Here is a 25664-nt window from a genome sequence, read left to right as displayed (position 1 = left end):
ATAAATTCAATAATAGGGCTGCCATTATTGAGGCCTGGGTTTGTGTCCTGGACAATAAAATGGAAGAAACATTTTGCAGACACAGTACAAGTTGAAAGTGTTTCACTGATGAGAGAAAAGCAAGCTTCCTAGAGGACTAATGCAGATGATATAAATAAGATATTTTCCAAAAGAAGCAAATGAAAAACCAAAGCTAATTAAACAAATTAAAAATAGTATTTCTATGAACTAAAGACTTGAATTTGCAGAATTAAAACAGTCCCCAAATTTCAGGCAAAAGTTCTGAAAAGAAACACATTGAGAAATATAATGATGCCTAAACTTCAGAATGAAGATAATATCTTATAACTTTAAAAAATTTGTTTCTTAAAAAATGAAAAGAATGAAATTGACCTTATTTTCATATATTACACTAGATGTTAAAGACATTGGAATATATAGACAACACTTAAGAGAAAACAGACCAAGAATTTTAAACCCATGTGAACACTCCACTGTCATTAAAAAAAGAAAAGGAAAATGGCATGTATTTATTTACAGTCTGTATGCCAATTTAGGGCAAGATACATGAGTTTAGGAAATGTTTAAATGAGTTCGCGAAATAAAAAATGATCAGATCTCTTATATTTGGGATGATAACATTGGTAGCCATATATACAGCTTAATCTAAAAAATGACTAGGGGTGTTTAGTTTGAGTGTTGAATTAGGATTCTTGAAATGGATGCTCTACTTTTTTTCCTTATAAGTTTTTATAGTCAAATTTATGATTAGATAAAGATTACAAAATGTTTATATCTTTTGAGTATTAAATATTTAAAATTATAAATATATGCGTAACTTCTCACTGAACCTTTAGAGATATTGAAGCTTGTCTAATATTTAGTAAGATCAGATTTTATCATTCATTACTTTATTTTTTTACATTTACCCAAGATTCCAACCATGTAGTTTGTATACAATGGCTGTAGACCAACCTGGATCCAAATTTGTATTTCTCTTAATAAAAGCTTTTCTGGTAGCACAGACGGTAAAGCGTCTGCCTACAATAAGAGAGACCCGGGTTCAATCCCTGGGTCTGGAAGATCCTCTGGGGGAGGGAACTGACACCCCACTCCAGTACTCTTGCCTGGAAAATCCCATGGATGGAGGAGCAAGGTAGGCTACAGTCCATGGGATCACAAAGAGTCAGACACAACTGAGCGACTTCACTTTCACTTTCACTTTAATAAAATACATCCTCTAAATATATATATATATAATGTTTATTATTTCACTATATGAAATAAACTCCAAGTTCATATATGGATAATATCAAAAAGAAATTATGCCTGCCTCATTTTTATAACATTAATCATTAAAGGGAAGTATTAGTTAAAAATAAATGAAAATTCTATTTCTTTTAATTTGTATAATTGACTTACTTCTTTTAATTTGGATAATTGGCTTAGAAGGAATTGTGAGATTTAGTAAACTATATTAAATGACAATTTAATTTCCTTCCCAATAAAGTAGTATTATCATTTGGGAATTCATTTACTTTAGATCAGTAGGCAGAATGTGATGAGGGTTTCCAGTATTCATTAACATAATTAACGTTTCAGAAATAAGAACCCTGACTAAGCCACAAATTTGGCTTAATAAGGATCTTCAAAACAAATACTCTGCTGTATATATATGTATCTATATGTAGGTAGATAAATGATGAATAGGTACATGGGTAGGTAGATATATAGGCAGACAGACAAATAGTCCTCTGGTGATTTTGAGATAGACCACACTGAATAAAAAAGCTTTTATCCAGGTACTGTGGTGGTAGAGACAGAAGCAAAAGGAAAGACAAGCAAGAGGATCCTAAAAGAAGTTGTTATTGGAATAACATACAAGAGAACGTGACTCCAAAGATACTTCTAAAACTGTAGAATAATAGATGGTATTAATACAATTGCAAGTGTACAAGCTATCTACTGGAATAGGTTGTTCGAAAGGTTGAATGTGAATGTGCTAAAGGTGCTCTGATCATTGAGGGAAGTAGCAGCAGGTATTAGTGAACTCATCTTTAGGAGAAAGGAATTCAAAAGCAAGACATGAACTTAGTGTGAAGATATGGCATAGGATATTCTCAAGTCAGAGCAGCAAGCGTGTAAGGTGAGAATAGGTGAAACAAAGACATCCGCTGGCCACAGTAAATGGCCCACCGCCTGTGCTGGACGTGTACTGCCTGTGTTACAGCCGAAACTCCCATTCATCCAAGTTAAGTGAAGCCAGTGAAAAGAATAAGAGGTACAGAGATTAGTAGCCAGGCTTTATTGAAAAAACATCGGCAACGTGTGTGTCCTTTTTTTTTTCTTTTTTACATTTCTTTAGAAGTTTTCATATTCTACTGGTATGTGTGTGTGTGAGTGTGTATGTGTAAAAATAGAGTGATGTATAGGTACAAGAAATGGGAAACAAAAAATGATCGTAGAAAGCAACTTCAAACAAATAATTTGCTATAGCTTCAGGAGTTCTGCTTTATTTTAATCATATTTCCTTTGCTTGTCTCATTTAAATTAAAATAACATCTGTTTTATTCAAGTTTGAAATATTCAGGTAACCAGTTTTTAACTTTTCAGCAAAGATAAAGTATTAGAAAAAGATTTTGGAAAAGAGAAATGCATTTAGCAAATACTGAAGGACTGATAAAAAATGTGAGTGAGTTTGTGTTAGTAAATTACATTTTATAAATATAATAGTTTGTAATTAGATAAATCACATTTTGGTTCATAGCACAATATTTAAACTGATCTACATATGCTTGTGTTTACATGTTTATGGTGTGTGTGTTTAAATTACCAATAATGTTCCTTCTCATATGATTCTTTCTGTCATTTAATCTTGCCTCCTAGGCAGAGGTAGCAACTCACTATCTATAACTGTGGGTCATATATATGATATATAAACCATACATATTTTATCCAATATACATATATATATATATATATATATATATATATATACATATATATATATATCTCACTGCATCGAGTCATCATAACATGCCTTTTCCCTTAACATTTTGTTAAGATTCACCCATGTTGTTGTGTGAAGCCACACTTCATTTATTTTTGCTGTTATTATGATCATTATATAAATGTACCAAATTAATTTATAAATTTTGTTCTTGATGGACATTTGGCATGTTTCTACCTTTTGGTTATTATGAAAGTGTTACTGTAACATTCTTAAATATCTTTTCTAGTATGTAGCTGCACAAAGGCTTCATACATGTGTGTGCTTTTAGCTATTTACATTTCTTAAATTAATATTTGCTCTATCTCCTTTCAGATGGAGAAAGCCTTTACCTTTTTGGCCTTTTGGAGTAGGGTGAGCTAAAGAAAGTTTTAACATACCAGTCCTGTGGTGCTAGATTTTCTCTACAGATACAGATTTAAAATAAAGTGATCATGCCAAGTCCTTCTTGATGCTGTTTCCCTCTCAGTTTATTTTATTTTTTTTGGAGAGTCTTCTCTTTCCATATAACTTACCCTATTGTGGTCAAGCACCTTAATTTTGTAGAGAAAAATGCATAGCTAGACCCAAAAAAATTGTTCGGGAGGTAACCCAAATCACAGTCTCCTAGTTCATATGGACTAGAACTTGACTGAAATTCTGGAAGGGCTGTGAATTGTCCTTCCAGAAAAAGCAGGGGCAGCTATTACACTTGCTGGTACCTCAATATTCCTAGTACCTTTGATCTCTTTTCTTTAGCAGGTGGCAAAGGCTTTTGGTACAACTACAGAATTCACTGCTTTATTGCTTTAGAATATGTGAACTAATCCTCTCAGCAGACATGAAGAAATGCTAATGTACTTTAAATATATTTGTGTGCCAATTTAGTTTTCAGGGGGTGCTGAGGCTGTGGATGCTTGGCAAAACTGTTATGGAAAAAAAATGAAAAACTGAGTGAGGTGGAGAATAATACATATTCAAGGGTAGCATCTAACTAAATGCTTACATTGCTTATAAAACACGTAGATAGTTTCTCATAAAGCTATATCACTACATATATACATAACTACATATATACCCTGTGTTGCTATACATATATATTATGTGTCTGTATTATACCCTAGTATATATAATATACACACTTATATATCATATACTCTACTATACTATATAATTGTTTCTTCCTAAAGGTTTGCCAAAGCAGACAACATTCTAGTTGTTTCAGCATTGGAAAGTACAGAGACTTTTGGTCTAAATCCAGATAATAGTAAAGCTGTGTGTGCTCTTGGTCTAAAGAGTGAGGAAACAGTGGCAACTGTAAGCTTAGAGTGATGTATGACATCTTATGTCTAACAAGGGAACAGGGACAATTGCCCAAGGATTTTTTAATGTGAAGGTATAAGCTCTTATCTGGTGTAGTTAAACTATATGAAAAGGTATGTATGTGAGCCTATCCTTTTTGGTTACAAAGATTAAAAAGTCAGTAGGAGCCTTGTGCTCTATTGCAAAACATTGCAAAATTAAGTAGTTGTGAAAGCATTTGATAAATGGAGATGTGCATGTCATTATTGACATAAAGGATTCTTTGTGCTAGTATTTATTGCTTTATTTAAACTTGTTTGCAAATATAATATTGCAAAACTTAGGCAGCCAGTACAGCATTGTTTAATTTACAAAGTGCCTGTACATCTAAACTATCATACAAGCCAGATATGTTTATAAATAAACTAGTGACTCAAACTGCCTGAATTCAAGTGTATTCCTTATTGTGGCAATCTCAACTATCGAGAAGGCTTGGAAGAATGTGAAAGCAGTATTGAGGTCAGGGAGTCAACATTCTATGAAAAATGTCACAAACACTGTCTCAGAGCCTAGTCTAGTTTTGAGCAAAGTTCTTGCAAGTTTGATAAGACCATTTCCCAGCTCACAGAGGTTTATAAATAGTAAATAAGAAAGATGAATTGGGAAGAACTCTGTAGCTGCTGGTGGCAGACAGATCAAATACGTGTCCTTGAGTGGGGAGGGGAGATCTGCGATGATTTATGAGACAGTCCTGCTCTTCAGAAGCTCACTACCTAGATAAGGATAGCTCAACTGTGAATGAAAAAGAATAATTATAAAAATCAAAACACACAAAAAGGTCATTCTGTGGAAAGGCAAAAGATTAATATTTTCAACACATTTCAAAGAAATGACTTGCCCTTGAGGCTTTTGCTTTTTTGCTATTCATTGCAACAACTGATTCTTTTAATGATACCCTACCTCATTAAGATAAGACTTTTATTCATCCACTATATTTAAGTAGATAAGGATATGTATTATACTTGGGACACTTATAAATGCCGTTTTTTAAAATAAAGATAAGCTCTTAGAAATTCAGCTTGAATCAGCTAGAAAATTATCTCATATAGAAGCCTATTTTCTGACAATGCTGGTTTAGATTCTTCACAGAAATTTAAAATTATTTTGGCAGCTCCAAAGCTATGGGAAAAGAGACAATAGACATTCTTGTAAATGTAATACTGTACACGCAGTGATTTCAATTGCTATGTCATATGCGAGATAAATAAAAATTACTATTATGCTTTGTAGTTAGGAGAAAAGTCCTTAAGATTTATCAAGTAGATTTAATCAGCTCACACAGAGGGTAGCCCTGCCTGCATCTTTTAAATGACCAAAAACAGTGAACATTTACCTGTCTGGTTATTGCAGATTGTACGCTACTCTCAGAGCTCTGAGTTGCTCTGGCAGTAAAGAAAAGTAGATAACATCAAGTAAAAATTGTTCTTTTTTTTTCGTAATTAGTTTAGGTTTTTAGATTATTTAGACTCGAATGTCTTAACCTTTAATATTATTTCTGGAAATAGTCAAGAGCACAGGGACACAGCTGGTAAGAGTTGTATTTTGAGTCAGTTTTATGAGAAGTTTAAAATATGACCATAGGAATTAGGGAGCACATTCAAGCAAGCATACCCTGTACTTACTAATAAGGTTCTTTTCAAATTGAAAACATTTAAAAACATTGACTTAGTTAAAATCAGGTCAGATCTATGTAGTACTTTCATGTATGTGTTCACTGGTCATAATGTTAATTTGAAACTACAAATTATGAGAAAAAAAGCATCTAAGGAAGGTCATTGCTTTATATTTCCTAAAATATTTCTACACACATGATCTCATTTTGTCCTCACAATTCTAGAGCAAAGATGTTCTTGTTATAAGCATTTGAATCAGGGAGAAAAAGAGAATAAAAACTTCTCAGATGAGTAATACTATTAAGTTACCTTTTATGTGGAACTGATTATGCTTGTCATAGACTAATTCTTATAGGCCTTAATATGAACATGTTATTAGAATATTTATATAACAGATTTGGTTTTTAATAAAGTCATTCTTTGGCATCTGTGGGGATTAGTTCTGGGAGCCCCTGTGAATACCAAATCTAAGAATGCTCAAGTCCCTTATATAAAATGGTGTAGCATTTTCATAAAACCTACCCATATCTTCCTGGATTCATTTTAAATTGTCTCTGGATTACCTATAGTATCTAATATAATGTAAATGCTATGTAGATAGTTGCTGGTGTGAGGAAAATGCAAGCTTTGCTTTTAGAAAATTTCTGTATTTTTTTCCAAATATTTTCAATTGGTAGTTGATTAATTTCATGGAGGCAGAACCCATGGATATGAAGGGCTGACTGTAAATCATTTGTGCCCAGGGTCATACAATTTGTGAATGATGAAGCCAGAATTCAAAGGCTGGCCTATCTGGTGCTATGCCTTTTTTAAAATTTATATTATTATATTTGGTCATAGTTTATCTATGTTTTACAAATCAGTAAATTGATATTCAGAACATGTCAATGAATTGATCTGTATGTTGTTGATTTTCTACCATGAGTCTAATTCAAATATATTTGTGATAGTTTTGCTTTCTTTGCAGTTCACAATAATCCTTTGTTTCTACAATGTGTCATTAAAAATATATGCAAACTTTATGACCTTTATGAGATAGTTATTTATCATGTTGATTGTTAAGTAGAGCATGTTACTACTGCTTAGAAAGACTAGGGTAGGTTGATTTTTAATACAAGTATGTACAGAATATTGCAACAGTGATTTTTTTATATACATTTAAATTTCTCATGTATAATCTACAAAAGCCTTAAGGGCACCTATTAGTGAAATAATTTATTGGCCATGCCATTTGTATGTAGTTGTTATGAGGATGAAAGACTATTTTCCTGCTTATGTTTTTTATTGTAACAATAAAGAGAACAAAGTTAGGAATTATGTGCTCTGTGTCATCTAGAGACAAAATGCTTTCTGTGTGACTAAGAAATGTTCCTGGGGAGGTAAGCCTGGAAATATGCTGGGCCTCATCACTTACCTGTGCTTTCCTTCTGTTTTATACCATATCATTTGCCTTTACTATAGCCTTCATAAATATGCTCTGAGAGGTTTGTGATCCTGCCAGTTATCTGACTTACATAATTTTTGCAGTTATATTATAAATAAGAGTTTTGTAATAATTCTTGAGTCAATAATTAAGTCATGCCTAACTAAGGCTTTGTTTGGGAGGGAAAAGAGGAAACAAATGAGAGAGAGGAAACCGCTGTCACCAGGAAGGCTTCCTAGCTGTCCTCAGGGTGAGGTCAGGGCTCCAGACCCTGGAAGCACTGATGGCAGAGATAATACATTGAAGTCACTTGCAGTTGGTAGATCCCAGGTCTAGATGGATTCTGAAAGACAATAGAACTTCTAATGGAAAGGAAGTCTTAGCTGCTTTTGCCTCTTTTAACAAAAATGAAGGTAACTCAGAAATCATTCAAGAATAGTCCATCATTTTATACCTGGTGATTCAGTTCATAAAGTACAGGGTCATATTTATTGCCCAAAGGGAGCTGGCAAATATCCATTTTGATCAAAATGATTCCAATCAGACTAATAGTCAATAAAATGACTATACAGGTCACAGGAAGAGGGATCCAATAGGTTATTGCAACATGAAAGCTCTATTGGTAACTCCTTTCTGTGTCTCTCTTGAAATGGATTTTGCACACAAAAAACAAAGAGGCTATATTCATGTATAGAGACGGTCAAGTGGAAAAGCATGATCAGACTTCAGGACCCTCACTTAGCTTCAACTTTTGAAGAAGTGTGGCCAGAAGGAGTAAAATTCCAACCTGTTAAGCCAGAAAAAATTAGAAGACATAATACATATCCCAAAACAGAAAACTACCTAATTCTACCCTTGGACATTGAATAAGGATTGTGCTTACGAGGCTGCTGCAGCCTTGTGACTACAACCAACTTAGAACTGGTTGTATGACAGTACTCAAGTTTCTTCTAATCCATATACTTCTCTGTTTTATTAGAGCAGTGATGGTTAAGTGATGGTCTAGGTGATGCTATGCTAAAATTGGCACAGCTCCTTATATTACTTTATTTACTTGTTTTTGTTTTAGTTTTCTTTTCTTTTTATACCAACTCACACATCCATCACCGTGACATAAAATTTCAGGTGCTCTTATAACCTAGAATTCCATAGGTCAGATGGATTAAAGGATTAAAGTAATCTTTTCAACATAAGTATTGTATTTACATAGTGCTCACAGATCAATTGTTTGGCACTCAGTAGTATTTTCCCATTAAAAAACTGTATTGTAAATGATAGTTATATCTCTGAGTCTATTGAATCTATAACCCAGCTGAAATTCCAAACATATTAAGTAAAATGCAAGAAAATATTGTGACATTACTTTTTAAGTGTCGTACAATGTATGACATATGATATGTTAAAAGCATATGATATGTTAAAAGAATTTAGAAAATCCTTCCCTGACATTATATTTTTAACAGCTTAATTGAGGTACAACTGAGCTATCAGGAAAGCCCCTTTGATATACAAAAAGCTGCCCATGTTTAATATATACAATTTTGGGGCCTGGGCATATTCATACACCCATGAACCCATCAGCATAATCAATATAATAAACATTTATCGCCTGCAAAAGTTTGTGTATACATGCATATTATGGTAAGAACATTTAACAGGAGATCTACTCTCTTAACAAAATTTTCAGTACACAAGACAGTGATGTTGACTAAATACCAACGTTGTACAGCAGAGCTCTAGAACTAATTCATCTTAACTGAAACTTTAAACCAGTTGAAATTTATTTATTTATTTTGGTGAGGATTGAATGATTCAAAACTGCTCTGAGTGGGGCTGAGCAAGAAGAAAAAGATTTTATTCAGAAAAAAAAAATGAATAAAAGCACAGTTAAACTGGATAGAAGTACACAGACGGTTGATTAAAAATGTTGTGGAAAGAGAGATACAGAACATGTAGCTACCAAAATGCTAATAAATGACTGTAAGAGATAAAGTAGTCTTAATGTCCCACTCGAAACTAAAATTATAAAAGAGCCACTACAGAGTCATTTAGTTTATGCTAGCCACAGAGGCTTAAACATTCTGATTATACAAAAGATAAATCTATAATCCCTTCAGAGCTAGTTCCAATTAAAATACTAGGGGGTAAAGGAGAGGATTATGAGTGGAAGGATTTCCAAGTGATAGAAGAGCCAAGGTCTTTTGACACCATCCCCAATAGGGGACCCAAAGGAGTTTGAAGTGGTGAAGGTAAAATGACTGGAGTGTTTGTTGAGTCCTGATACATGACATATAGTTACACCTAAACTTGCTAATATAAAGCTAAAGAGCAATATAAAGGTAAATTTAAAATAGCAGGGTTTGGTAAGACAACTGATGGAGGCTTACAAAGTGAAGTGTGGCTCAAAGTAAGAATATTTACTGAAAGTTTTGTATGGTTGTTGCTTTGCCACTACCTGAATATATTCCTGGAACAAATGTGATGTCTGGATGGGAGATTCTTCCCATACTTAAATCATGGAAGCAAAAAATGTTGTGCAAATTTACTTTTCAGTGTTAATTCTGCATGCTTGGTGAAAATATCTAAAAATACATATGTTCACCCAAGTTTTCAGTTTATAACAATATCAGCTATCAGGAGGCACTAGAAAATGTTGTTTTTAGTTAAGGATTTATAAGATGCAGTGCTCACAAATTCCTTTTTCAAATTCCAGTTTTATCTATTAAAAAATCCCTAATAGACCCTAGAGGAAGCTATAGATTGATGTCTTAATAAAGTAGTGTCTGATTCCCTTGAGTACAATCAGCCATGCCTGTTTTAATAGTAACAACTCAGGCTTCGAGACATGCTAAAGGACATTAGTTTTCTTTAATCAGTTTGGCTAATGTTGTCTTTTCAGTTTCAGTTTTGGAAGAGAGCTTTGGCTGGTTCGGTCAGTTTGTATTTATGTAGGATGGACTTTGGTACACATATGGTAGTCTCCCACAAGGATATTTAAAGTATCTTTTAAATTGTGAGGGATAGTTTGAAGCCAACCAGTAAAAGCTACTGGGATTCTGAATTTGAAAATCCCTTAATATATCTTCAAAATAACACAGATTTCAAAGACAACTTTTGCTCTGTTATGGGCATTAGTTGCAAATCATTCTACCGATATTAAGTCATAAAATTAGTTTGAGAACCGAAATGTCCATTGTTACTTGACTTATGTCAGATCATTTTTCCTGCAAGGAAGGACATGCACAAAGGGATTCCCTATTAAATGAAATGGCATATTCAGGAATATTAGACAGGGAACTACTGAAAGTATCCATTGTACACATGAATAGGGGATTGCTATGCCATTGAACCCTACAAGAAATCTCCCTCAGGAGTTAGTTTCCTAACCCTATCCCTGGATAAGCCCCTCCCTATAATCAGTTATCAGAGGATGCTAAATATGCATCTAAGTGTAAGGATGGTAGCTCAGAAGTAGAGGATGGACACTCGACTTGGAACAGATGCATTAAAATGCACTCATTGTTGTCATTTAAAGATTAAAAGGATATATCCACTGAATGAGTAGAATTAAGATCGGTATTATTTGTGGGATCACTAAACAAGAGAATAACAATATTAGTATGCTTTTGCTTTTAATTATTCCTTGGGAAGTAGCCAATGGGCCGGCAATAGGGTCTGAATACAGGGCTTGGGTAAACTGGAAGATCAAAGGAACCCCAAATAGGGTGTTATATTATGGGAGTCCTTATGGACTGGGAGAGAAAAATAAAAATGTGGTCAGACTAGGGGCAACCTTACTCCAGGATGTGGCCCTTATTCCCAAGATGGAACATTTCTGTCTTGGTGGATGCTGGTGTCTCAAAGAAGTGTTGACAAAATCTCTTCACACTGGATAGGCCAGACTTTCTACATCCTCTGAGAATGTGTGACCTCTGATGTCTTGGTTCTGTTCGCAATACTGTAATAGTCATTTTATAGAAGCATCCTACAGATTTCCCTTGTTCATACAGAGCCCAGTCCTCAATCAAGGGTTGCTGCTTTCTAAAAGATAATTTCTTTGTTTTTCATGACTTTTCTAGTTCTTCCATGTAGAAGCTGTCACCAGGACTGTATCCTAGCCTGAGGCAAAAATCTCTTTAAGCTGCATTTAACTTTTCAAAGGATATTCTCTCCAGTTACAGTGTTAAGATTTTATAACATAATATTCCTTTCCACTTGCTTGATTTATTGTTCATTCTTTCCCCACATAGCTCACAAGTCTTTTCTGTTAAATCTCCCAATTTTCACTTTAACCATTATTTTCACCTCAAAGACACACTGTACCCTTATAGTTAGTTGACTATTTTAATAAATTAATATTTGCAAATATGTATACTTAACACATCTCTAGATTAAGACTAGAAAGGGGAGCACACCATATTTATAGTTCTGGGATAATTCAGTAACTTGTGTGATTTTTGTATCAAAATAGAATTACCATATTAGCATTTTGTTCTAGATTGTCAAAAGTTCAGAAATAACAGAAGTAAAACCTATTAATCACCAAAGTTGTAAATAGTAAACAAATTTTGTACACACACCAAAAAGAGTGTTTGCAAATGGACCATTCAAACCAAAACATGAAATGAGGCTCAGAGGGCTATTGTTATAAAGCAATGTAAATAGTGAGAAAGTGGGGACAGTTTAATTTTTACAGTGATTGGTTGTAATATTAGACTTTTCTTAAATGATGAATTGGTTAGTGGTTACATCATATCAACATTAGGAAACACTTCAAGTTTTGCTTATCATTTCCAGAGGCATAAAGAAGAAATGACTCCGGTCCAATTTAACTTGCAATTTAATATAAGTTAAACTTTGTTTGTATGACTAGACTGGTTTTGTCTGTTCGGGGATGTTTAAGATTGGGTCTCTTGTTTTTGTCAAGACAAACTTCCAAAGGTGTAGGGTTTATTTAAATTTGGGGGAAAAAAACTAAGAAATAATATGTGGATTTTATAGAAAATTTATTTTTTTTACAGATGAGTCATCTAGTTGCCAGGCTTCCTTGATAGCTCAGTTAAAGAATCTGCCTGAAATGCAGGAGACCCCAGTTTGATGCCTGGGTTGGGAAGATCCCCTGAAGAAGGGATAGGCTACCCACTCCTGATTCTTGGGCTTCCCTTGTGGCTCAGCTGGTAAAGAATCCACCTGCAATGCGGGAGACCTCAGTTCAATCCCTGGGTTGGAAAGATCCCCTGAAGAAGGGATAGGCTACCCACTCCAGTATTCTGGCCTGGAGAATTACATGGACTGTCCATGGGATCACAAAGGGTAGGACATGACTGAGAGACTTTCACTTTCACTTTTTACTTCATCTAGTTGCCTATGTATTTGTAACTGGTTATATCTCCACAGTTAGTAGTACTCTAAGGATCCTAATTTTTGAATTAGCATAATCTTACTTTGAGAAAATATCTGTTTCTTCCTTGTAATTTTCCCTTTTATTTCTTCTTTTTCATGTATGTGGGTGGTTTTATGCTCATTATCACAGGAGAGGAATGTTAGCAGAACTCGGGGCGGGGGGGGGGGGAAGGGGCGCTTACAGATGGCTTTGCATTTATTTTTTAAAGCTTAAGCTGTTAAAAGGAAACTTTCAGGTACATAATGATTATATGTAAGAAGCAAAAAGATAGAATGTATTGTTTTTGAAGAAGCATAAATATATTTCTTTAAACTCAAGAGAAGGGACAAGAAGAGAGACCCATCTTTAGTCAGGATGCTATTAGTCAGGATGCTATGAAGCAGCAATGTAACTGAAGGATAACTTCATGGACCATTTTAGCAGCCAGGATTTAAAGTTCCCACTGAAATATTCATGCACCAAAGCTGTGTGGCGGCCTCAAGGAAATCAGTTACCCAACGAGAAGTGACCACTGGAATGAAAATCTGGAGATTCAGTAATAACCTGTGTGAACAGATGAGGTAGGAACACATCAACCTCTCCAGTTTATGCCTTGGAGAGGCTTGAGACTCTGAAATATAATATAATCACAAAAAGTTCTCTTTTTTGGTAGAAATTCAGTGGTGTCATTGAAAATGACATCTCTTCCATGATAACAAATGTTTTATTTGTTAAACAATGAGAGATGGACAGAATTCCTACCCATTAGATTAAGCAGCTATTCTTGCAGAATTCTTCCCCTTTAACAGAGTAAATAGGAAAGAAGTCATGCAAATAATCCGTTGCTTTACAAAAAAAAAAGTCTCCTTTAGTTTTAACACATGACCTTTATATTTCAATTAAAGCATTTGGAGGTCTGGTTACAACTTTTGGTCATGTAGTTATGTTTTTATCCTCAAGGGGGCACTTTAATATAAGCTAAATCACCTCCCAGAAGTATTTTAAATTCTCTGTGAGCAAAACACTTGATTTCATGGAGCATCTGTCTTTCATGATACTGTTTTCCATGTGTATACCTGCACTCTTTTCAGTGTTCCTCTAAAAACTGAATAGAGTTGTCATTGTATAAAATGTGGGATTGTAAGCTAGGCACATCCCATTCTTACCTTTTTCCTTTCATCACAGTTTCCTATTGATACAGGCTTTTTCAGATCAACTAGAAATTGATAGGTATTTTTGTTCTATGAATGGAAAGTAGAATTTAATGCATGAGACTAGGTTGTATCCCTGGAATTATTTTTCACAGTGTTTTCTATTTTTCTAATGTTTGTATTTTAATGAAATATGTGTTTTTGGTTAATACCTCAGTCAAGTTGCAAATTCTTTACAATGCATGTGTCTTTTCACTTTGAAGAATAAAGGTGTTGGGAGACATTCCAGAATACTGTCAAGGAAGAAAAATAATTTCCGCTACACCCTTCTAATGTCTTAACTGAGACCCCCTGTAATAAAAGATAGCTTAACAGGGGAAACAGACATATATTTAATAACATGTATACCCATTCCAGTACTCTTGCCCGGAAAATCCCATGGATGGAGAAGCGTGGTAGGCTACAATCCATGGGGCTGCAAAGAGTCGGACATGACTGAGTGACTGCACTTTCTTTTCTTTCTATACCTTCTGTATACATGGGAGATATAAATGTCAGAGGTAAATATTGAGGAGTAATAGCAACAGGCCAGCCTAGACTGAGACAGCTCAGAGGTAGAGCAGAGATGGAAACAGAATAAAGAAAGGTTACACACCCAGTTCTATAGTATTTCCAAGACTGTAGTCACATGTGGCCTTCAAAGATAGAATCAAAAGTAAGTTTACATTTTCTGACACAGGTAAGAGATGTGTTGTCAGACCCAATCTGTGTACATGATACACACAGTGAGGCCAAAGAAATGGGAATATCAGAGTTTGGAGCAGAAAAAGGTTTATTTGCAGGGCCAAACAAAGAGAAATGGCGGCTCCTGCTCAAAAGTCCTGAGCTTGAACTCTGGCAGCTTTCAGGAAAGAGTTTTAAAGTCAATGGTTGGGGTGAGAGAGTGAGACTTTCTTCTGATTGATTGGTTGCTGGTGAGGTAACAGGCATCCTAGTTACCCTCCTCTCCCTAGGGGAAGAATCTTAGTTCCTGCAGAACAACTCAAAAACAGGGATCAAATTATTCTGCATATCTCTTGAGGAGGAACTGGTACTGTTTTATCCCTGCACTTTTTTTCCTGACTGCTTTTCCTTTGTTTCTGCAATTCCTCACTTCCCTAATTCAGTTCAGTCGCTCAGTCATGTCCGACTTCAACTTCCCTAATTAGTAACTGCAGATGCCTGCTCTGTGGAAATCAGGCAAGGCCTAGGAGACAAAAGTCTTTTTTACAAAAAGACAGGGTGGGGAGAGGGGGTGTGTCATCGAGAGATTTTATACTCAGGAGGACCCTGCAGGTTCCCTCTTTTCTTTGATATTTCTTGCCTGGAAACAGATGCAAGATAAGAAAGGGAATAAAGTTTGGATTCTGTTGTCATTCAGTCACTAAGTCGTGTCCAGCTCTTTGCGACCCCATGGACTGCAGCACACCAGGCTTCCCTGTCCATCACCAACTCCTGGAGTTTCCTCCAACTCATGTCCATTGAGTTGGTGATGCCATCCAACCATGTCGTCCTCTGTTGCCCTCTTCTCCTTTTGCCTTCAATCTTTCCCAGCTTTGGAGTCTTTTCCAGTGAATTGGCTCTTCACATTAGGTGGCCAAAGTGTTGGAGTTTCAGCTTCAGCTTCAGCATCAGTCCTTCCAATGACTATTCAGAGTTGATTTCCTTTAAGATTGACTGGTTTGATCTCCTTGCTGTCCAAGGGATTCTCAAGAGTCTTCTCCAGCACCACAGTTTGAAACCGTCAATTCTTTCTCACTCAGCCTTCTTTACAGTCCAACTCTCACATCCATGGGCTTCCCTTATGGTTCAGCTGGTAAAGAATCCACCTGCAATGCAGGAGACCTGGGTTCAACCCCTGGGTTGGGAAGATCCCTTGGAGAGGAAAAAGGCTACCCACTCCAGTATTCTGGCCTAGAGAATTCCATGGACTGTATAGTCCATGGGGTCGCAAAGAGTCAAAAACAACTGAGCAGCTTTCGCTTTCTTTCTCACATCCATACATGACTACTGGAAAAATCATACCTTTGGCCATATGGACCTTTGTCAGCAAAGTGATGTCTCTGCTTTTTAGTACACTGGATAGCAAGGTTAATAATAAACTTAGCAGGGGAATTTGATTTTAGGGGGAATAACTTTCAGAAGTATGCAGTTCTGAAATGAATATTTATGCCTCTTAAATTATTTGAAATGAATTTTCCTGATAAAGTATTGTTACCTGAAAACTGAGTTTGCTTCTTGGCGAGTGCAAAGCCAAAAAACACAACCACAACAAAGATAGAAGGAAGGATTTATTTCTTGCAACAAGTAAGGAGAACACCAGAGATCTTTCCCAAAGAAGTGTCTGGTCCAAAAACAAAATGGGAAAGTTTTAAGCTAAAGGTACATGCATATTCATGAAACGACTTGATTGATAGAGTCCAAGCTTGAGTTGACTGAAGTCACAATGTTCAGAAAACGTCTACATCATTTTCTCTAGGGTTCTAGTTGATCTGGTGGTTGAGTGCTTCAGGCTGATTTTACCATTAAAATAGAAATGGGTGTCTTTATAACTGATGTTGCTGTTGTTACTCCTCTTGCCTGACAGGCAGTGTTTCTGTATATTTTTGTTTGTTTGCTTCCTTAACATCATTAACTGCTGAGATCTGTTCAAGGGCGAGCGTCTTGGCTGGGTTTAGATCACAGAATGGCTTAGGCCAAAAATGGCTTCTCTTATGTCAAGGAAGCCATGCCTGGTTTTCTTCCTCTGGGATCCCCAACCCTACCTTTCTATAATGTCTTACTTGTAAGATCATTTAGTGTTAATAACTATACCTAATTTATTTACTTAGAATATTGACAGGTAAGTTATCAAGTAATAAAAAATAAAACATAGTAAAAACTTTAAGATCTTTAATACATTTTCATATATTTTTAAAGTTTTAAATATTAACCAACATTTTCATCATCAACCATCAAAGTTAAATATTCAACTTTGTCTAATGTTTTTACAAATATTTTTTCACTCTATGTATCAACAACTACTTTTAACATTAGAATGCTTTTTATCACTCACTCTTAAATTCAGACTCCTTGTAAGTTTAAATAAAATATTTAATTATAGAAGTGATCAACATATAAGTCATATATAATACAAAGCTATGAAAAGCACCAATAAAACTTTGAAGATTATGTCTGCAATGAACTATCTTATTTGCTAATCTCAACTAGGAAAAAAAAAACTAGAAATATTGTTTTATAAAGAAATGCTTTCTGTATGCTAGAGATCTTTTTTACAGAACCCTTATTCAACACATGCTATATTTTTAATATAAATTTAATTTATTCAGTTCAGTTCAGTCACTCAGTCATTTCCGAATCTTTGCAACCCCATGGATGGCAGCACACCAGGCTTCCCCATTGATCACCAACTTCCAGAGCTTGCTGAAACTCATGTCCATTGAGTTGGTAATGCCATTCAACCATCTCAACCTCTGTCGTCCCCTTATCCTCCTGCCTTCAATCTTTCCCAGAATCAGGGTCTTTTCCAAGGAGTCAGATTTTTGCATCAGGTAGCCAAAGTTTTGGAGATTCAGCTTCAGCATCAGTCCTTCCAATGAATATTCAGGACTGATTTCCTTTAGGATGGACTTGTTGGATCTCATTGCTGTCCAAGGGACTCTCAAAAGTCTTCTCCAACACCACAGTTTGAAAGCATCAATTATTCTGTGCTCAAGTTTCTTTATGGTTCAACTCTCACATCCATACATGACTACTGAAAAAAAATACAGCTTTGACTAAATGAATGTTTCTTGGCAATGTGATGTCTCTGCTTTTCAATATGCTGTCTAGGTTTTTCATAGATTTTTTTTCCCCAAGAAGCAAAAGTCTTTTAGTTTCATGGCTGCAGTCACCATCTGCAGTGATTTTGGAGCCCCACAAAATAAAGTCTGTTACTATTTCCATTGTTTCCCCATCTATTTGCCATGAAGTGATAGAACCAGATACCATCATCTTAGTGTTCTGAATGTTGAGTTTTAAGCCAGCTTTTTAACTCTTCTCTTTCACTTTCATCAAGAGGTTCTTTAGTTCTTCGCTTTCTGCCATAAGGGTGGTGTCATATGCGTATCTGAGGTTATTGATATTTCTCCCAACAATCTTGATTCCATCTTGTACTTCATCTAGCCTGGCATTTCACGTGATGTACTCTGCATATAAGTCACAGAAAGCTAATCAAACTAATCACATGGACCACAGCCTTGTCTAACTCAATGAAACTATGAGCCATTCAATGTATTAATAGCTCTCAAATGTCTTTGCACTGTGCTGGGGCACTTAATTTTCTATTCTAGTGTCAGTCTTTATTAGTGAGCATTCCAACTTGGAAATTTTCTATTCAAAAGTTCAAGTATAGGTTGTCAATATACTTGTAATGGTTAAAGTTCAAATTTCATATGAGTTTTGAAGGGGCACAAAATATGCACCCCAAAATATGCTTCTTTGGCATAATGATTAATAGACCTGGTTATTTTTAAGAAATAGTAGACATGGACAGCACTCTGAAAACTGAGTAAAGTTACCCTTCTGCTAGAAACTTATACTGGTATGGAAATTTTTCATTTGTGATGGTGTCTCTCTAGCTGTATCAGGAAAGGACTGTATAATCTCTAGAAACAATAAATGGAGAAGGCACCCCCTTCAATCTGCATAAAAACCATGCCCTAGTTTACTGTGCTTTTCCTGGTAATCTATACCAACTCCTTAGCCCTACAACTTCTTCTTTTGTCTTTAGTTGGAGATAGTGTTTCAGGTGGTGACTTTGGCTATTTCAGAAAGTTACTTTGTTTTTCCTGGCTCTCCTATGTATATAGGAGGTATACATAGTATGAAACCTCAGTTTTCTTGTATTAATCTGTCTTATATGAATTTAATTATTAGACCAGCTAAAGAACTTAAAAAGGAAGAAGATAAATTTTTTTCACCCCTATAGTTTTTTAGCAGCAAGAGGAAATAACAATAAAAATATTGCTGTGAGTTGTATGTCATGCCTGGTGATCAAATTATCTTTGGGTTCAGTCCATAAATTAGTGTGGATTCTAGAATTATGGTTGAATTTCTTTTCTGGAATTCAGGAGGGATCACAGTGTACCCAAGAAACCACAGTAATGTGTAAAATCTGGGTCAATATATTTAGTCTAAAGAAAAGAAAAAGTGAAAGTGAGGTCACTCAGTCCTGTCTGACTCTTGGCAACCCTATGGACTATAGCCTACCCATCTCCTCTGTCCATGGAGTTTTCCAGGCAAGAGTATTGGAGTGGTTGCCATTTCCTTCTCCAGGGTATCTTCCTGACCCAGGATTAGAACCTGGCAAACGCTTTCCTATCTGAGCCACCAGGGAAGCCCATGTTTAGTCTAAGGGAGCAGTAACTTCAGAGAGCTGGCACAGAGGCCCAAGTCTAGTAGCTGTCATTTCTTGGCACAAGGAGGATTCCAAAACTGGAAGCAAGAAATGTCCATAAATAGTTATTGATATGCATGGTGTCCCAGGTACCTCCTCTACTCAACTACAAACCTACTGAAAAGGATATGTCCACATTAAGGACCAGGAGACTCTACTGGAGAAATATGAGAAAGAAGCCAAGTTTCTGGCACTTAGGCACAGGAAACATGGGAAAATCCAAAGAAAACAAAACATGTAAACATAAATATTATAATTGATTACACTTTACCTAATAGTTTTGCTCATCAAGTTTTGGCTCCAAAATTAATTATATTAACATTAAAAACTGAAACCAACGCTCCTTGATCTGTTGCTCCACCTGAGATCACCCATTTCTTAAAAGCTTTGAAGGCTTGAATTATTTCAAGGCAGTGAATCACCAGGTAATATTCATTTCTCACAGACACTAATTAGACCTTGAGGCTCACAGTACTGGAGAGTTTAGTGATTAAGCTTGCACACACCAGGGGGTTACTCAGACTAGCGTCCTTTCCATATGCTTTGCTTTTCTCTTTAGGCTACTCTACTACTAGATAGCATTCATTAAGATGTGTAATTTCCATAAAACTAATAAAGTTGAGAGTTTAAAAATGCATAAATATAATGTTATAAAACAGAATTTTATCGGGCAGCATCTTGGAGACACTTGGAAAAAGAGGAGTTTTATTTTTCTTCCTTTTGAAGTTGAGCTAAACTCTTGAAGCCCCAGTTAATTGAGTGTCAAGATATCAAACAATAGGAAGGACCAATAAGCATTCAATGGTCTCCTTCCTGAGAACTTATGTTGGATAAATGATACGTGAACTTTAAAGCTTTAGCTTTTCTGTCTCCTCTTAACTTACAACCCTTACATCCATTTACGAGAAAGCTTCAAGTACCAAGCAGAGATCCAAAGAAAGATTAGAAAATGAGATTGGACCATTACTATTTTTCTGGCAGATGGTTCCAGATGGCCTTGTCTAAAACTGGCCAAATGATTCCGTAATATAGACTTTTGTTACTCTCTTCCCAGAGATGAAGGTAAACAAATGAGTAATAAAAATGAATTTTTCTATTGTACACATGGATTAACTTCAGGGAAAGTAAAGCAAAGTATAAATACATGCATACACAATCACATATATATTTCTGGGTATATATATATATATATATATACTGCTTCCTTGATAGCTCAGTTGGTAAAGAATTCTCCTGCAATACAGGAGACCCCTGTTCTATTCCTGGGTTGGGAAGATCCCCTGGAGAAGGGAAAGGCTAACCACCCTGGAATTGCACACACATAAGTAACCATTTGTTTACATGACAGTTGTATTTTTCCAACTGTGAATAACCTCAGATATTTGTTCAGTATATTCTCTTGAGAAAATATTTCCTGAAACATACCCTGCATATTAATAATTGTGAATCAGTTATAAAAAGCCTGTGATTTTATATAAAAAACCATCAAGAACCACTACTAGGGCTTTTCTTGGGGCACAAAGATTAACATTTGGCTCGAAGAAACCATTGTGTAGTCAGCATAGAAAGAATGACTATAATTTGTTCCAGAGGTTAAATATAAACATCATGGTGGTATTTAAATGAATAATAATATACAAGGAAATGGTGTTGCTATTTCTGTAAGTCATCTGTTACTAAACAAGTCTGTGATTCTGTAACTGAAGAGACCTGAAAAATATCGATTAAAGGAGTGTATCCTTAGGGCTGAAACACATCTTAGTGTTTTTGGAGAAAGAATGTGTCGAGGAAAAGAAGTGGATACAAGTGCTGAGATATGTACACATTCTTAAAATCTGGAACTAAAGATTTTTCTTTTTCACAAAAGCTGAGAGAGAGAGAAATGCTAGCATATATATGTGCTCTGGTCATCTGATGCAAAGATACTGATGAGGCTGACTTGGTGATGCAACAGCATTCCCTCAGACTATCAAATTCTCTTTCTTTCCAAATTATTATTTTTATTTTTCTAGAAACTTTCACCTGTATCAAAATTCTTTTGAGAAGTTAGAGGATATTTGGAGAAAAATATCTTGATAACAACTTGGGCCTTAGGCTATAATGTGAGAGGGCCAAACTAAGGGACCAAGAGAAAATGTAAGATTGCAAGATGGGAGAAGTAAAACCAGCTGAAGTAGTCTCTGAAGTCCACATGTCTTCTCCGTCATCTTCAAAACTCTTCAACTAGACAAATGTGCACCTGCATACACATACACACACACACACAGAGACCATGTTTTCAGTTGAGGTTCCAAGGCTTCAAAATGCTGGAAGTATCTTTGGAAATGGTAAAGAAGTCTAAGAAGTAGGACTTATTAGGCTGACATAGGTGGAATAAACGCAGTAAGTGTTTCAGAAAGCAGACAAGCGTGTGGAAGTCAATGAGTCAGAAACTTTAAATTTGGTAACTCAGCGAGGGTTAAAAAGAAGGATAAGAAGCAGAGGGTGATCTAGCTCATGCCTACCTTTTATAAATCTGTAAATGCCCATGTTTAGTACACAGTAGTTTCTGTCATCTTGATTTGATGATCATCATTGTCAAACTCTTGATGCATTGGTAGAGCGCGTTTTGAATCTGCAGATTTTAAGGACAAGTCCTTTGGGCCCTGGTGAACCACAAATTCACTCTATGACATATCTGAAACTTTGTTATTTTTCTAATGTCTAAAGATTAAATAAATAAGAAGATGTGAATAAGAAACTAGTTATTAAGGATTCCAGATGTAAGTTGCTAAGTTTCTTACTATATTCTTTTCTTCAAGAAATGTAGCTCTGAGCTCTACTTGTTTTTATTTTCTCTCTCTATGCTCTTATAAGTTTATGGGATAAAATATTTCAGCTCCTTATTGTGCAACTTTTGAAAATGAAAGCAAAGGAAAGCCATCAAAAGAAATAATCATCAAAATGTATAAGGGAGGTGCTTATATATTAGTACTAAGGGAAAAGAGAATAAAATAGTTTAGGTTGACATAAGGGAAAATAACCAGTGGCAAAATGCCTGTCTGTGTTTGAGGTGGAGGAGCTGATAACTGATGAATGTAGACATTGTATGATTTGAGGTCAACCAAATGAAGAGAAATTTTGAGGATATGACATTGCATATGTAGTTTGGGTGTCATATGTGTGGTACTATATTTCAAGTCCATGGGAAGAAGTGATATTTATAGGATATTAAGGTTTCCCATATGACACAGTGGTAAAGAATTTACCTGGAGACTCAAGAGACATGGGTTCAGTCCCTGGGTCAAGAAGATCCACTGGAGTAGGAAATGGCAACCCACTCCAATATTCTTGCCTGGAACATTCCATGGAGGAGCCTGCCAGGCTACAATCCACAGGGTGGCAAAGAGTTGGACACAACTGAGCATACACACATTAAGGATAGAATAAAAAATACAGAGGAATAATGATAAGTGAAAGAGAAGAGTGAAAAAGTTGGCTTAAAACTCAACATTCAGAAAACTAAGATCACAGCATCTGGTTCCATCTCTTCATGGCAAATAGATGGAGAAACAATGGAAACAGTGAGAGACTTTATTTTGAGGGGCTCCAAAATCACTGCAGACAGTGACTGCAGCCATGAAATTAAAAGATGCTTGCTTCTTGGAAGAAAAGTTATGACCAACCTAGACAGTATATTGAAAAGCAGTGACATTACTTTGCCAACAAAGCTCCGTCTAGTCCAAACTATGGTTTTTCCAGTGGTCATGTATGGATGTGAGAGTTGGACTATAAAGAAAGCTGAAGGCCCAAAAATTGATGCTTTTGAACTGTGATGTTGGAGAAGACACTTGAGAGTCCCTTGGACAGAAAGGAGATCCAACCAGTCCATCCTGAAGGAAATCAGTCCTGAGTGTTCTTTGGAAGGACTGATATTCAAGCTGAAACTCCAATACTTTGGCCACCTCATGTGAAGGACTGACTCATTTGAAAAGACCCTGATGCTGGGAAAGATTGAAGGAAGGAGGAGAAGGGGAAAACAGAGGATGAGATGGTTGGATGGTATCACCGACTCAATGGACATGAGTTTGAGTAAACTCTGAGAGTTGGTGATGGACAGGGAGGCCTGGCGTGCTGTGATTCATGGGGTCGCAGAGAGTCGGACACAACTGAGCGACTGAACTAAACTGAACTGAATGAGAAGCCTGTAACTGAGGGTTCTCTTGAAACATTTTAGAAAATCTTCAGATTTTTCAAATATGTTTCTTTAAAGTGGAAATCATAACTTCACTTCTATCCTGTGGATCTCTTTAAATCTAAAGCAAGTGTCTTTTAGATAGCATATAGTTGGGGCTTGAGGCTTGTTTTTTGCTGTTGTTTGTTTATTTTTTAATATACTTAGTCACTCTGTATCTTTTGATTGATAGGTTTAATCCATTTACATTTAAAATAATTATTGATAAGTAAGGACTCATTACTTCTATTTTGTGAACCATTTCCTGTTTTGTTCTTCTCTTGCCTCTTTTTTCTTGCTATCTTTTTTTGTGTGTGTGGTGACATACTTTGATTCTTTTCTCCTAACTACTGTGTATCTGCTGTGGATTTTTCTTTTATGGTTACCCTGAGGTTTGCAACAAATCTCATAATTCTAACAATCTATTTTAAGCTGATAACAACAAAAGCTCTACACTTTTACTTCTACCCCCTATACTTTGTTATTGATATCAGCATTTACTTCCTTTTATATTGTGTAGCCATTAAAAATTTTTAGTGGTCACAGTTATTCTTAGTAATATCTTTTAACTTTTATAATAGGATTAAAAGTTATTTACATGGCATCATTACAATATTACAGTATTTGTATTTGTCTGTGTGTTTACCTTTACCAGTGAGATATGTGCAATATTTTGTATTGCTTTTTAGCATCTATTCATTTCAATTGAAGGATTCCCCTTGGTAATTCTTATAGGGAAGGGCTAGTGTCAACAAACTACCTCAGGTTTTTTTGGTTATTGTTTTTGTTGTTGTTGTTGTAATCTGGTAAAGTCTTTATCTGTCCTTTAATTTTTTTGTACTATAAATGTAAATGCATATACAGTTAATGTTACTGAGAAAGGCATGGAATAAAATGGAGGTAGAATAAAGGAAGTAATAAGAGAAACTACAAAGGAAATATTAAAGAATAATCCCATGAATAAGTGCAGGAAGAGAAAGGGTACTCTTACATGCCATGAGGTCAAACAGGTCCACACGTTTATCACCCACTAGCATCCAAGTCTTATAATTTTTTCCCCGAAAACTTACTGTTTTTATTTAAAAGTAGGACTCCAGCAAGTATGTAAGATATCTTCAGTCCCAAAACACCATCCTCAAGTTGACCTCCTCCAATATTTTTCATTCCATAGTTTGAAAGGCTTTGTGCTCTGTAATGGGATGCCAGGTTGGAAAATTGAAAGGACATGATTGCTGCTGAAATAATCAGAGTTCTAAAGGGAGATAAGCCAGCTTGTGAGTCTGTATCTATCCATAAAACGCACAATGAGTTTATTATCTGGTCTGCCAGCATTCAAAACAGACTTTGACTGAATGACAGTACCAGAAATCCAAATTTAAGCAATTATTCTGGCATACTGTAGCTGCCGGCAGTGTACATAGCTTGACATGGTCATTAGTTTTTGTGCTGCTTTAGAGAAGATGTGTTACCAGAAACCCAATTTACTCCTGACAGGATACAATTGGGCACCCACAGCGTGGAGACTGTCAAGGGTTTCTTCTAAGAAAAGCAGGCTGCAGACATAAGGTGCCCTGTATCAGAAATAGATCTATACATCTAGGGATTTTTCAGTACTCAATTTTTTGCCTCCTTATCCATTATAAATATCTCTTTCCCTCTGCTAGTAATAGTTAACATAAACAAAGAACATTTTTCCTATATTAAAGCCCTACAGCATGGATAATGGCATCCTATTCAAAACGATGGTGGGACAGCTGGCCTGCATGTTGGTGGTGAAATAAAAAGAAGGGTAACAGAAATGCATGCCAAGTGGGGAATAAGTTCACAATGAGAGGTGACTGAGAACGTCAGAGACCGGAAACTGTCTTCATGTGCCCTCACACCTGGCTCCACCAAATCCTGACATTTGAAACTTTAAGCATGAATTTGAAAGACATGTCATAAGACGAAAAAAGTCTCAGCCTGATGAACATGAGTAGGTTGTAATATAATGATGTACTTTTGACTCTCAAGTAGCAAAACAGCTGAAATACTGATTGTTAGCCAAAAGTCAC

Source organism: Cervus canadensis, chromosome 3, assembly GCF_019320065.1.
Source record: "Cervus canadensis isolate Bull #8, Minnesota chromosome 3, ASM1932006v1, whole genome shotgun sequence".
Lineage (NCBI taxonomy): Eukaryota > Metazoa > Chordata > Mammalia > Artiodactyla > Cervidae > Cervus > Cervus canadensis.
Note: the sequence above shows the minus strand (reverse complement) of the source record.